Genomic DNA, 14,470 nt, shown 5'->3' on the forward strand with positions numbered 1-14,470 from the left:
CTACTTTTTAAATAAAATTATCTAATTTTAATAACTGTATGTTGAAACTATTTTGTTTATTACAAACTAAATACAACTATTATTTAAAAAGTAGTTCACGGGATTCCAAGACAACATGATACATAATTAAATGCAATTGAGTTCGTTCCTCTAGTCGCTGCCTTAACTTAAGATTTTAGGGAAATGTTATTCTTGTAATACTGTAATATCTATGGATGGCAACAATGAAAATCCTTCAGGTTCATATTTTCTGTTGTAAAATAACATTATCTATTAATGCGGTTAAGTTGCATTTCATTATATCCTTCCCTTATGAAAAAACAAGCAAAAGAAAAAATGGCAAATTTTGTATTATTTTTTAGTGTGTCAGGCTCGTAAGTGTCACGGTACAGCACGTTACACGTAAGCATTTAAAAATAATCATACAGAAACCACTGAATAACATACCTTTCAGCTGAATAATCTCAAAGAACAAAAAGCAAGATACTTTTAATTTACAAGACATTCCGAAGCAGTTACGAAGCCACAAAAGAAGGCAGAATAACACTTTGACATTACTTACCCTTCTATCTACTGAACTCACCAAAACACAATAAATAGTAATACAGAATTTGCTTTCGTTTACCAGCATGGAATATCATGGTCAAATTAATCTCTTTGCAAGAATTTCTTCTTTCATTTCTTTTGATCGATCAAGTTCAAAGAACATGGTAAAAATTCAGCAAGTGACAATGGCCTTGCAGTGCACTCTTCCACCTTGGCCTAGATCATGATCGAGAGAAAGTTGCTTCCATAGGAGGAGGAGGAGGTGGAGGGGCAGTTCCCTCAAGAAACAAATGATCACGACAGCATGCTGCTTTATAGCTCATTACGTGTGTAAATGACCAAGACGATGCACTTTCAAAGATGAACAGTATCAGCCTTTTATCCAATAACTACCGGGAACACAAAAATTGCTATTACAAATTGTGTGTTTTGCTTTTATCTGGAGCAGAACGTGTAGGTACACCTACAATTATCGAACTCTTCAAAACAGGCTTGAATTGTTTTGTTATATATACACACAGGGTGTTAATGAACTATAGCCACAAACTGTAACAGATGACTCGTCACATTAAAATAACGGAAAAAGTTCTTATGAATGCAGAGTTCGAAGTGGAAATAAAAGCAGAGGTGGTATGTTTTAGTACGATTTTGACTCGACATACCGGCTATCTAAATGTTGAAATACAATGAAGGTATGTTGCCCCGAAAATTGCATTTCTATTTACATAAAGACTGAAAACCAAGGAGAGCTTTTCTCTTTAATTACGGGAGGAAGGCAGGGCACAGAGTAACTTTGATTCCCTGCCAACAACTTTCTAAAAAAAAAAAAAAATAAATAAATAAATAAATAAAATAAAATAAAATAAAGTTTCTCCCCTATGTTGTATTATAGAGAATTATACACAGAAATACTCAAAAACCGAGTTTCTATATATCGACAATTCTTGCGAGAAAACTCTCGGACTCCTTACCCTACTGAGGGATACTCCAAAACCCCCGGAAGATCCGTCCCCCACATTAGACAAGCCCCTAAATCCGCCCATGCTCGAATCACGACATGTATATATATGCAGAAGACACACACATATATATAAGAAAGAAACAATTCAACATGGAACATCAAAATATAAACTAAATGGACTTCTTTGAAAACACCTCATTTTAAAAACAAAAGATAGGAGAAAGATATCAAAAATGTCGGTGTTGTCAACTTAGAAATTATTTCTACATAAGAAATAAAATATTTTTATGTGTACAGCTATTTGTCAATTATTGTGTATAAAAATGGATTTATTAAGGGTATTTAGCACCTACTCTCCAGTGACGGTATGTCTTGATCACTGAAAAAAACAGAGGCGGTATGCCTTCATCACTGGAAAACCAGACTTCGACCGCTGTATGAATGTGTAGGGAAAAGTGTATGATACAGAACTAGGGCTGTCCGAAATCGTGGAAAAGTTAAATTAAATTTCAACACGCGCTATTTCGAATTTGAAAAACCGTGGGGTGGCGATTCATATCAACGTAAAAGTATTCATACATACACAATCCAAAAATACATATTTCATTAGTGTGTAATGGGAGTGCAGGGAATTAACTACAGGGAGTAATTACGAGACCTATTACAGTTTGTCGGTATAGTTCATTAACACCCTATATATATAGCTTTTAATCTTTCATTTGTTAGAAGTTATGAGACACAAATAAATGAACCGCTTGGATGACAAATGACGTAAGTTAAAAATGAAAAAAAAAATGGACTAATAGGATATCTTCATTGACTACTATGCAGCGGTATCTTTTTATAGACTGGATAAAAAGTAGTGCCAACACTGTTCGTACGTCAAATGAATGTATCTCAGTACTACAAGAGTTCCGTAGCTGATAAGGGAATGTGAGACGATTACGTATGGCAAGTAATAACAACTGTATGCTATTCAATCAAAAACAGCATTGACAAAGTAGAGGAAGAAAGTGGAAGCAGAGTACAACAATGCTTCATGACGACCTCTTTACCAAAATAAAGGAACTACTTCGCGTGAAGCTCTACGACACAAGGGAGGCTCATTTGTGCCATATGGCGGTTCTATGTGATATCGCCAGAGGCAGAAGATGATAGAGATAGGAAGTAATTACATTGTAGAAATGTAACAGGTGTTCTTCTGTGAAAAGAGCCGGGTACGAATTATAACAATATTGCCATTACTTTTTATTCAACCCCTGCAAAAAGGTTTTGCAAACAGTAAATTATAAGTTAGTTATGGTTTTTGATTGCCAACTATAACAGAAATATGAACTGTTTCATAAGGCGTTGAACTTAATAATACGTTGTCAAGAAGTGATTTTATAAAATATTGAAACCATGTTACATTTTAAATTAAATAAGTTTACAGAGAAAATAAAGTTATCGCAGGATGAACGTATGTTCGCATTTAGAAAATGGAGGTTACATTACAAAGATGTGATTGACTCATTTGTGCCGCGTTCTGTTTGGGGAATAATATACTTTTTTTTTTTTTTTTTTTTTTAATACAGATCTAGAGCACTTGATTATTGTTTCCGAACTTGATAATTATCATTCAAAAGACGTAATTTATGCATTGAAAATAATAGAGGAAACTTTGAACACTTGATTTTGGCAACCTAATGTTATGTTTTGACATAACTTGTAATAATTTCACAGCTTCGTAATTTAAAATAATTCACTCTAAATACGTTTTTCCAGTGAGTTAGGACCCACCGTGTATATGCAGTTGACAAAACAATAGAAACATCCAAGTACTGCAACATATAACATTTCTGAGCACTGAACATTCGTTATATGCAACTGTCTTATAGAATATTACGCGGGGCCATGTAGTACAGACAGCGCCGTGTCATCGAATTGTGAGGCCTAGGGTTAGTGTTTATTGCGGGGCCAATGATATAGGTGAGAATTCTATATCCAGCATGAAAAAATTATCTTGTACCAAACTTTGCATTTTCCATTTCAGTGATAGTGATGCCCCACTATGAGCACACTTCGCCATATTCATACAAAACCTTAGCTATAAAAATTTTTTACAAAATGATGATTCACAATCTATAAATATTTTGAATCCCAAGAATGTATTAGAAATACTATACTTGACTTTTTCCTAAAGGGATAAACTCATTTGTGACGCGAGCCTAGAACAATTCCCTCCACTTGCCCTTTCCATGGAATGGCCTTGAGTACGGATCCGAATGTATCGTGGCGGACATAAATCTTTGACTAAGTAATGGCGACTGCTTTGAAACAAATGCAGAGTATGACAATTAAATCTGTCATATCTGTTGTTTCGTGTGAAGAAGAAACAAACTTGTGAACCAAAGGTTTAAGAGCAACTCATGTTATTAATATAAACTTTGCCGACGATTGTTCACTTATATCATTATGAAAGAAACACGAAAGGTTTTTTGAAACGAAGAAAAATAACATACAACTTTGCAAGCGGGGGCAAAGAAATCTAACGTAACCAGACGAAAGACCAATCATTTACTGCGTAGTGATCGTGGTTTAGTGGTCAAGGCGCTTAGCCAGTAATGTTTAGGTTCTTGGATCGAATCCACGTCGGGCAATTTTTTTTTTTTTTTTACTTTAGGAATTTTGAAGTTGATTGATCGGCAATGACACACGTTTTATTAAATTCAAATATTAGAATACTTGGATATTACAATACTTGAACTATCAAATCTTAGGGAATAATAATAATAATAATAATAATAATAATAATAATAATAATAATAATAATAATAATAATAATAATAATAATAATAATTTATTATTATTATTATTATTATTATTATTATTATCTCGTAGAAGATTAAAAATTAAAAACTTATTATCGCTCAGGTCATACCATTACAAGCAGAAACGTGACATTAGGCAAAAACTGTTTCGGTTTTGTTTAATGTTGCCCATGAGAGGAATTTCTCATCTCGATTCTAAAACAAACCAAACAAAATCGGGATGAGACTTAACATTTATATTTGAGACGGGACAAGGCTAACTCAAATTATCGTCTCGCTTTGGAGATGAGAATCGAGACGAGACGAAAAGTATCGTAAACATTTCTCGTCTTATCTCGATTCTCGAAATAGTGTATGCCACTCTTTAAGTGACATTTGCTCTGTAGACTAAATCTTATACGTTATTTTGTTATTTTGTATTTCAGAGCTCACTGAATTATGGTCTGTGTATATATTTTTGTAGCAAAGCTTGTATAATAACATCTGCATATTCTACTAGTTTATTATATGCCTTACTGTTCAATGATATTCAGTTATTTTTATTACAGTTATTTTTCTTAAAACGTACAGTAGAATACTTTCTACATGAAACTTTAGTGGAAAGCTTTCGTTTAAATTTGGGTAGATGCAGATGTGTCTCTTGAAGGTACGTAACCCCTTCCCCGAAATCCCTACGTTTAAGTAAGTTTTGCCAAATTTTAAGGCAACTTAAAAACTTTTAATACCATTATTATTATTACTAGCAGCGTTCACCCCGCTTCGCTGCGGTCACCCCGGAACGCAATAAACCTTGTTAATTAGATAATTTTTACTTTTTCGCTTTCAAGTGATATGATAAAAACCATAGTAGATTCCAGTAAATGTTAACATTATATCGCCTGTCATTTATGTTAACCCGCCGAGTCACATGGTCATGCGGGTTGCATATAAATACGTTTATTTTTACCTATGATGAACTAATAACAAAGGATTTGTACGTATGGACACTTGAATGGTCAATTATCTCAAGACACTGGTAATTAAAAATTAAAGTGATATGATAAAAAACATCTAGGGTCCAAATCCTAATAACCCCCCAAAAATGAAAGAAATTGGTTCAGCCGTATTAGCGTGATGAGTTCACAAAGGATTTGTGCGTTCTCTTTTATATATATAGATTATTATTATTATTATTATTATTATTATTATTATTATTATTATTATTATTATTACTGAAGTGTTGTTAATTTAATAGTTCACCGTGTTCCACCCAGTTTTTTCAGTGGGCATTATGCTGAAAAAACACCGTGTGTTTAGGTTTTATCCGGGTTCCGCTTCCTCCCACTTGCTTTATTCCAATATTTCTTTCATTCTTATCATCGACGTCTTCTGTAGCTTAGCCGGCATAATTATTACTTAAAAACAAATTTTCTTATGGCTCTTGTGAGTTCAGTATCCCCACTTTCTACATGAAATTTGCCTGGAAACTTTCCATTTTAGCATTTAGCTAGTTGTAGGGACGTATGCAGAGTGTATGTCCTGATGGTCCAGACACTTCTCTCCAATCCCGACAATTTTGTAACTTTTGCCTAAGGCTAGGGACGATTTTACAGAATTTAATACATTCTGTCCTCATACGGAATTTATCTTCTATATTATTATTATTATTATGATTATTATTATTATTATTATTATTATTATTATTACTGAATATTTAAGACCTCAATATTGCGTCCTATTCCAATGCAAATAAGCACACAGAAGATAAGAAAAATGAAAAGCAATTTTTTGGACCCTTTATAAGGATGAATTGCCTTGTAAGAAATACTTTGAAAAGAAAAGAGGGGGAAAAAGAAGGTGTCAGCTACTGGACAATATGAAAATCGAACCTTCGGATGCCTAAACAGAAACTAACCAGGATTTGTCATCATCACGATACATAGTAACATCCTTTCTTTGGGTAAAAGACATTGGATTGTTTATGCGTTATATTGATATCTTAACAAAATATACAAATAAATATAAAAAGGAATAGTTCCTATTTATCAATTTTTGTTGAACGAATATATGGAACGTGTTGAAAATGGCGAACGAAAATATTATTATTATTTCTAGTAAGAGTGGAAGAACTTAGTAAGAATTCCACAATGACGTTTCAGACAAATTTATGACTCATACTAGGCCTGAAGGATGGCCCTTTTGTATGCTTGAATTGTTTGCGAAACACGCGAAGTTTTCAGACAGTAAGAATCGAGATTGTAGACTATGACGTCATGTTGTTAGTTTTTCCTCTGTGAAGGAAGCCGTTTCAACTCATCATCATAAAATACTATAGTCCAAAGAATACAAGTTTAAATTTTAAAAAAAGACCGGAAGTAATTCGTAATTTATCTCTATTATATTCGGTTATTCTCGTTGTACAGTTATTTCCAGTAACCTTGAACGACAGGGACACGAACAGATACATCGAGGACATTTAATATTTCAAATGCTCTTCCACCGGCAATGAAAACTGAGACCTCGGCTACTAAACTGTCTGATGGGTGGGGCGCCTGGTTCGTTTCCAAGGCAAGTAAGCTTGAGACGAACAACATCGTGCTCGTGGGTTCTCTCGGGACACTCCCACTTTCTCATTCCACCAATTCGTCCATTATAATTCACTTACTTCAATCATAGTCTTCCTCAACCTAACAGGCATAATCGTTGGACATTAAACGTAAAGATTTCATTTTCAAGATGTTAACCCAAACCAATACGAATCAAAAAACAGTTGTATTTTCTATTGCTCATTAACGTGTTTTCGCAAAAAAATATATATATAGAGATAAAAACATGGGGAATCGTAGTTCCATTCAAAAGTTAAACAGCAGACTCATAATACCTTAACCTAAAACGAAACAACTACATATAGTTTGGAACTTCTCCAAAATATGTACGGATATTCTGAAAAGTGCCAGAGTTGGAGTGGGTCAGTGGGTCAAAACATGTGACTCACTGCGACCCACCGTGACTCACTGACCCACCACGCACCGACCCACTGTGTTCACTGCATTGTAGACAGCATCTTCTGAACAGCATGTTTCTTTTAACACTCGACCGTAGCCATAGAAACTAAAAACAGGTTTCTGATTGGTTGCAGTTTACGATTGTCCAAACCAGGCCCGCAACGAAAGGGAGCTAGGGGGCCTGGGCCCCCTAAAATTTTCGTGGCACCTCCAGACCTCAACACAATTTAGATATGTGTAAAATAATTTTTAATCACTTGTCCCCCCCTAACATATTCATGGCCCCTCTAAAACTCTGTGGCTCTTTGCGGCCCTGGTCCAAACCTTGTGGTGTATGTATTGTGTGTTATAGTTGTAACAGAAGAAAATTATCACTTTGTTGAGTTGAAGAAGATTGAAAAAGCAGCTGAGGTTAAATTTGCATCATGGCAGTCAAGGTGGAACAAAACGACTCCTGCGGGGTTTCTAATCCGTTCCTCCTCCTCCTCCTCCTACTACTACTACTACTACTACTACTCTTATTCTTACACTCGTCATTTTTGGGATATTATTTTTTTTTATAAAAATAGGAAAAAATATATTAGCCCGGGGTTGGACCCACGCCAAAAGCAATTATAATTACTAGCGTATTGCGCTAGTACGCACGGCCACGAAGACCACCAGTAACAGTTACTTGATTTCGGCTGTATTTATATATGCTACGTGGCGAGAAACTGATAACTGCAACTAAGCAGAAGCGCGTATTTAGCTCCTATGAATAGGGTTGAGCAATATGCTTCTGAACACTGGTGAATTTGTCTACCTTTTACTTTCAAGGTCTCCATTTCCCTTTTTCATTTGTTTCTGTTTACTTACCTGAGATTAGTATCTCTAGGTGAAAAAAGAACTTGAGGCATTTTTGGATATTGATATTTGCAATTGTAATAATAGCAATAACCACTTAACGTAAAAGGACGATTATACTCGTCTTTTATTTTTATCGAAAAAACTTAAAACGACGAGTACACTCGTCCTAGCTTCCGTTGACCCGTTCTCCTTTTAGAAGGTTGAAAATACACGCTTTCTAATGTTTCTTTATGTTTCCACCAGATAGTGCTGCTGAAGAAATCATTTACTCATCTCATTGTTGTCAACAATGAACACTATCACCACCAGCTATAATGTTCTTATGTGAATATTCTAATAAAGTAATAAAAAAATTACATTAAAAATCAAACAACTTAAAACTCGGTTGAAAAGCTGTACGTTAAGAGGTTAAGTGTATTGTGTTGTATGTTTCAGCATCGATAAATGCTCTTCACTGTATTCGTACAATCACTACATCAATTTGTAGGTTTTTTATACTATGAATCATGTAACATTCAAAACAGTGTTTGGGATTTAAGACTTATTTCCCCTTTCATGGAATATTCTCTGTGTTATTACCAACCTTAAAATATCACAAAAACTGCACCGACTCACCTTGAGAATCATGTAGTAATCCGTCCCAACAGATGCGTGGAATTAATACGACGGAGGAATGTTGGATTTTCGCCTCTCCCTATTCGGGAGATCCGTCTTAAGGGGATCCTGTAAAGTAAAATGAAAAATAAGTAGCTTGGCTTTTCTTCTCATGTTTGAAAACACTTAGTAGCCTTTTTTTTTTTTTAGACAAATAGCACACAGCACTAAAATATTTACGTAACATTACCATTATGCAATTTAGCGCAAAATATTACTGACAAATTGTAAAGTTTCTGATACGAAAAAACGTTTAACAGTTACATATTACAGAGCGGATTTTTTACCCTAAGGAACACACTACAGCGTCTTAACGTTTTAAATAAATCTCACGTAGTTATTAAACTCTAAAACATTTTTAAGGGGCAAGAAATTTTCAATAACATAGTAACTCATTTACGTTCGATATTGATAATTGGAGATAATTATAACCTCGTAATAATTTAAGATTAGTATAATGTAACCAAAAAAGTTCTTGCCATTTTTAACATAATCATCCGCTCACTGAGAGGAAACTGAATGACGCACATGCCTGCCAAGCGATCGGGAGACAAGCACGTTGCGTACATACAGCAGTAATAGCTCATTCAGTGTCGAAGGGAAATTGGGGTATTCACGCAGCTTGTTTGTTGTTGTATGACTTTAAAGTGGGCTTTCCGGCTGCCGCATCAAATCGCCGCATATGCCAGGCATTTGGGGAGAATGCCGTGAACGAACGCACCGCGAGGCATTGGTTCCAGAAATTCCATTTGGGAGATATAAGCATTTCGAATGAACCTCGCAGTGGACATGTGTTTGATGACGAGGCCCTGAAAACACCCATCGAGAAAGACAGTGATCTAATGTGTGATGAAGTTGCAGAAAGGTTCCATATTTCCGCTCAAACAGTGAGACAGCAGCTGCATAGCATAGGGAAGTCATGTAAGTTACGCAAGTGGGTACCCCCACATATCGTTGGCAACCAACAACGAACAACGGGTGACAAGCCTGTTTGTTCTTGCTCACTCGGCACCTGAACAATCGCCCATCATTTGATCGCTTAGTCACTGGTGTCGAAAAGTGGGTCCTCTATGATATTCCCGAATGTACCACATGACCCTGTTTCCTTACAGCTTAGGACCAACTCTGCATCCACAAGAGGTTATGCTCTCTGTGTGGTGGAATTGTCGGCAAGTGGTGGATTACGAGCTCCTTCCACCTGGTCAAACCATCACTGCTGACCTGTACTCTTAGCAGATGGAAAGAGAGCACAGTGACTGCGGCAGAAGAGCATTGGTGAATCGGAAGGATGTGCTGGTCCTGCACGACAATCCTAAGCCACATATGGCAAAGAGGACTCGGGAGACCCTTCAGCAACTTGGCTGGGAGATATTGTGCCATCCACTATATTCACCGGACCTTGCGCCAACAGATTACCAACTGTTTCATTCCCTCGACAACCACCTCTCTTGGGAGATTCTTCGCAAATGAGACAGACCTGCGGAACGTACTCACGGACTTCTTTGCATCCACGACCGCCGAGTTCTATCACAAGTGTATTGTGCAGCTGCAGGAACGTTGCCGAAAGGTGTTGGATGCTGATGGAGATTACTTCGAAAGCAACGGTACGTATCGTCCACTGTATTGCTCTTTGTTCATCGCTGCTCTAGAATGCCAACAACTTTTTTGGTTGAATTGTATTTGAGGGGATGTGTAAAAAATAACTTTAAGACCATGCATGGACTTATTTAGGAGCGTTTTAATTACTTTTACTTATATTAACTATATTGTCACATTTTACATTTTTTTTCGAGAGATGATAAGAAAACATAGACACGTGTATTTGGCTATTTTGATTGAGATCTTGAAGGATTTCTCACTTTCACCACACGAATGTCGAGATAGTACCTTTACAAATAGAATCTGATGGACTTTCTTCCATTTTATTTTCCATTGTTGTTGTTGAGTATACTCAAATTTGGTTTGGAAAAATAATAACAGCAGCACAAGCAGAGGGAAGCAGTAGTTTTAAACTAATTGCGAACGTTGGCCCTACATTATAACTGGTGTTTTTGCCGAGTATTTAACAACGAACTGCATTGCGAACGAAATCGCTACGAAAGAAGTAAATAGAGATAATTTTAGAACATTCTTCCCTGGGGGATGGGACTTACAATAAACTAGGTGTGAAAGTAATACTGTGAAAAAGACGGGCTTCAAGAATTTTTTGTTGGAGGAGTCCGAACTTTGGACATGGTATTGAACTGGTGTTATTCCATATCCGAAGAAAAAAAAAAAAAAACAACAAAACAAAACAAAACAAAAAAAAAACAGTGATTTTCACGTATAACCACCAACAGTGCACATCCCCCTCAAGTGCTTAGTCGCAATTCCCCAAATTTACTATTCCTTCCCCCCGGAAAAATGAAATGAAATTTTTAAGTTTTACGTCCCACAATTATGCCGGCTAGGCTAAAGGAGAGGGTGATGATGAGAAATGAATGAAATGGTGGAATGAAAAAAGTGGGAGGAAACGGGATAACCCCGAGAAAGCCCACCCATATGGTGTTTGTCCACTACAAAATTCACTCGGCGCGAGCTGGGACCCTGGAAAAATTGTAATGGAAACCGATATTGATTGTGACAAAACAAAACTTGCCTTATAGACTAAATTTTATTCAACTTCAAAAGCATTATTTTGCTATAATTAAAGTTCGATTCTAATATTATAATGAAAAATTATGTCGCCTTCAAAATTTCATCAGCGCAATCTAAAACCTGCCTTGGGAAAATGAAATGAAATCTTTAAGTTTAACGTCCCACGATTATGCCGCTTAGGCTAAAGGAGACGGTGATAATGAGAAATGAGTGAAATGGTGGAATGAAGAAAGTGGGAGGAAACGGGAGAACCCCGAGAAAACCCACGAGCAGTGTTTGTCCACCACAAAGTCCACACGGCGCGAGCTGGGATCGAACCTGGGACCCCAAGCACCGGAGGTGAACGCTCTACCACTGAGCCACCGCGCCCCCTCAACCTGCCTTGGGCAACAGTGACTTACACCCATTTTATCTGGGGGAAAAAATAGAATTAAATAGCTTCATAAGAGAAATTATAGAGATGTAGCATGAGATAAGATCTTTAGGGCATATGAATTATTTCTCTGTTAAAGCAAGTATACATTATTAAGAAAATATACAGATGTCAGTCGAGTTAGTAAGATGGGAGGGGTCTGGACTGTAGATATCCCGTAAGTGCGCCTCTGGTCCACATAACTCTCAAGTAGGGGGCAGACTCGATGGACAATCTCCATAGATGTGTCCTGCTGTGAAAATACTATTAATCCTGGCTGTGCATGATGGGACAAATATCATGTGAGGGATTCACACTCTCTCGAGCCAACAAATGAAACCATCTAACTATAATAATTAACTCTATGGCCTATGGAACCCAGAGGTTCAATGCCGTGTTCACAAAAGCTCTCCAATGACTTCTGTCCTTAGCCAATTGGAACTAGTTTCTATTTTGTATTCCTATTTATGTGAGATCCATCTTAATATTGTCCTCCCATCTGCGCCTAGCTCTTCCGATTGGACTTCCAGTGAAGACTTCGAAAGCGTTCCTACTTTCTTCCATTCTCACTACATGACTTGCCCATCTGAGCGTCCTAGACTTGATGACCCTAATAATGTTTGGTAAACGTTATAAATTATGCAGTTCCTCGTTACGAAGTTTCCGCCATTCCCCTTTCCCATTCCTCTTGCGTCTGAATAATTCGTCTCAGGATCTTGTTCTCAAATAAGAATTTTCAGTCTACGTTCTTCCCTTAGTATAAGCGACTATGTTTCGCAATCAAACAGAACAATACGCATCATTATCATTTTATATATTTTAAGATTCAAATTCCTCGACAGAATTCGCGACAAGAGATTTTGAACTGAATAATAACACGAATTCCCTGCTTTTAGTCGACATTTAATTTCTTCGTTCATATGGTTTTCGTCCGTTAATACTGATCCTAGATATTTGAAAGTATCCACTTTGTTGAAAGTGTTATTTGAAATTTTTACACATCCATAATTTGCAGTATTACGATCCCTGCGAACTTCTATGTGTTTAGTTTTCTCTACACTTACTTCTAACCCATGTTCTTGCAAGCGTTTAATAAGACCTTCACATTTCTTACTATTGTTCTCCTGTAATTCCCTATTATATTTACATAATCAGTATACGCAATAACATGGTGGATATCATTCACCTCTAGGTCCTGGTTGCTGTCTTTGGAGTCCCTAACAACGTACTCCAGAACAAAATTGAATAATAATGGCGATAATGCATCTCCTTGTTTCAGGCCATTCTCGACGTGAAAGCTCTTGAACAAGACTTTTCCTACTTAGACTTGGGATTCATTTAAACATATTTTAATTAATCTAACTAGTTTTTATCGGTATTCCAAACTTTGTAAGAATGTTGCACAATGTTTCCCTCCTAACCAAGTCTTAGGCCTTTCTAAAATCAATAAATAATTGATGTACCGTGGTATCGTATTCACATTTATTACCGAGTATTTGTCGAATGTTGTTGATAGTTGATCGATTTCGCCTAAATCCGCACAGATAATTTCCAATAATATCATCTGTGTATGGAGTCAATCTTGCTAATGGAATGTTTGAGAGGACTTATAGGATGTTGACAGAAGGGAAATGACTCGATAATTATTACAATCAGTTTTGTCGCCCTTTCTTGCGAATTGGAACAATGATTGATTCTTGGACAAATGAGTTATGACATATTGTTAGGTTATTAACGAAATATGAAAAATTGCTTAAGTCGTTCTTGAGAAAATTGTCCAACACTCCAAGGATAAACTACGAGGCACGTCTACAAAATAAGTAGGGCCCTCGCGAGCAAAGTGAATTTGTTATTGCTATGTTACACTGCCGTGTAGCTTAGTTCCTACTTTTTCCAGTGAGTCCAATCACACGTCAGTACGTCCAAAACTGTGGCCATAGTAACGTCTCCGTGAAAGGTGTCGATAAAATATTTCGCCAAGTGCGAGATTCGCAGCGTTATCCGTTATCTCATTGTAAAGGGGAAGGGAAAAATCTTCGTCTGAATTTTTTGGGATCAAATCAGTTTATGGTGAAGTAATTACAAATCATACAAGTGGTGTCGTGAATTTAAAAACAGTCTAATGATGTGCACGATGAGCAAAGAAGTGGAAGACAGCCGATTTTGACTGATATGTGCATTCTTCTGACCTGGTGCCTTCAGACTGTCATCTGTTCACCTCCCTGAAGATGCACATGGGTGGCAAAAAAATTTCACCTGACGAGGAAATGAAAGTGGAGGTGAAGAGTTGTTCAAAGAGATGGCGGCTGATTTCTTTGATAAAGGCCTAAAAAAAAAAAGTTGATTCTTCGTCTCACTAAGTGCATCGAGAGAGATGGCGACTACATGAAAAAAAATTACATGATGGAGTTGTTCTTGAAAAATTTATTTATAAAATATAAACAAAATCGTTAAAGTCATTTTTTGTTTTTAAAAAACGCCCTTAAATAAAGTACCCTTATTTTTAGTGCCAGGAAGAAAATTACACAAAAACCCTGGAGAATCACATAAAAATCCTTAAGTTTAAAATTTGGCTGAGATATTTTAAACGGTCTAGCTTCTAGTCGAATCTACATTAGAA

The 14,470-nt window shown here is 36.5% G+C and overlaps 1 protein-coding gene across 9 annotated transcripts in view; it reads right to left on the bottom strand.

The window, feature by feature from the left end:
* The window catches only part of LOC145684015 (sphingomyelin phosphodiesterase), a 273,240-nt gene that overhangs the window by 82,660 nt on the left and 176,110 nt on the right, over window positions 1–14,470 (bottom strand). For 8 of the 9 annotated variants that reach the window (XM_081755822.1, XM_081755820.1, XM_081755821.1 and 5 more), the window contains one exon: window positions 8,763–8,870. The gene's annotated coding sequence lies outside the window, so the exon portion shown is untranslated. Of the gene's footprint in view, window positions 1–562; window positions 677–8,762; window positions 8,871–14,470 lie in introns of those variants that run through there. The other variant, XM_081755817.1, reaches the window with a different exon arrangement.

The sequence above is a fragment of the Thermobia domestica genome, chromosome 4 (genome assembly GCF_964235325.1).
Source record: "Thermobia domestica chromosome 4, izTheDome1.hap1.1, whole genome shotgun sequence".
Classification (NCBI taxonomy): Eukaryota; Metazoa; Arthropoda; class Insecta; order Zygentoma; family Lepismatidae; genus Thermobia; species Thermobia domestica.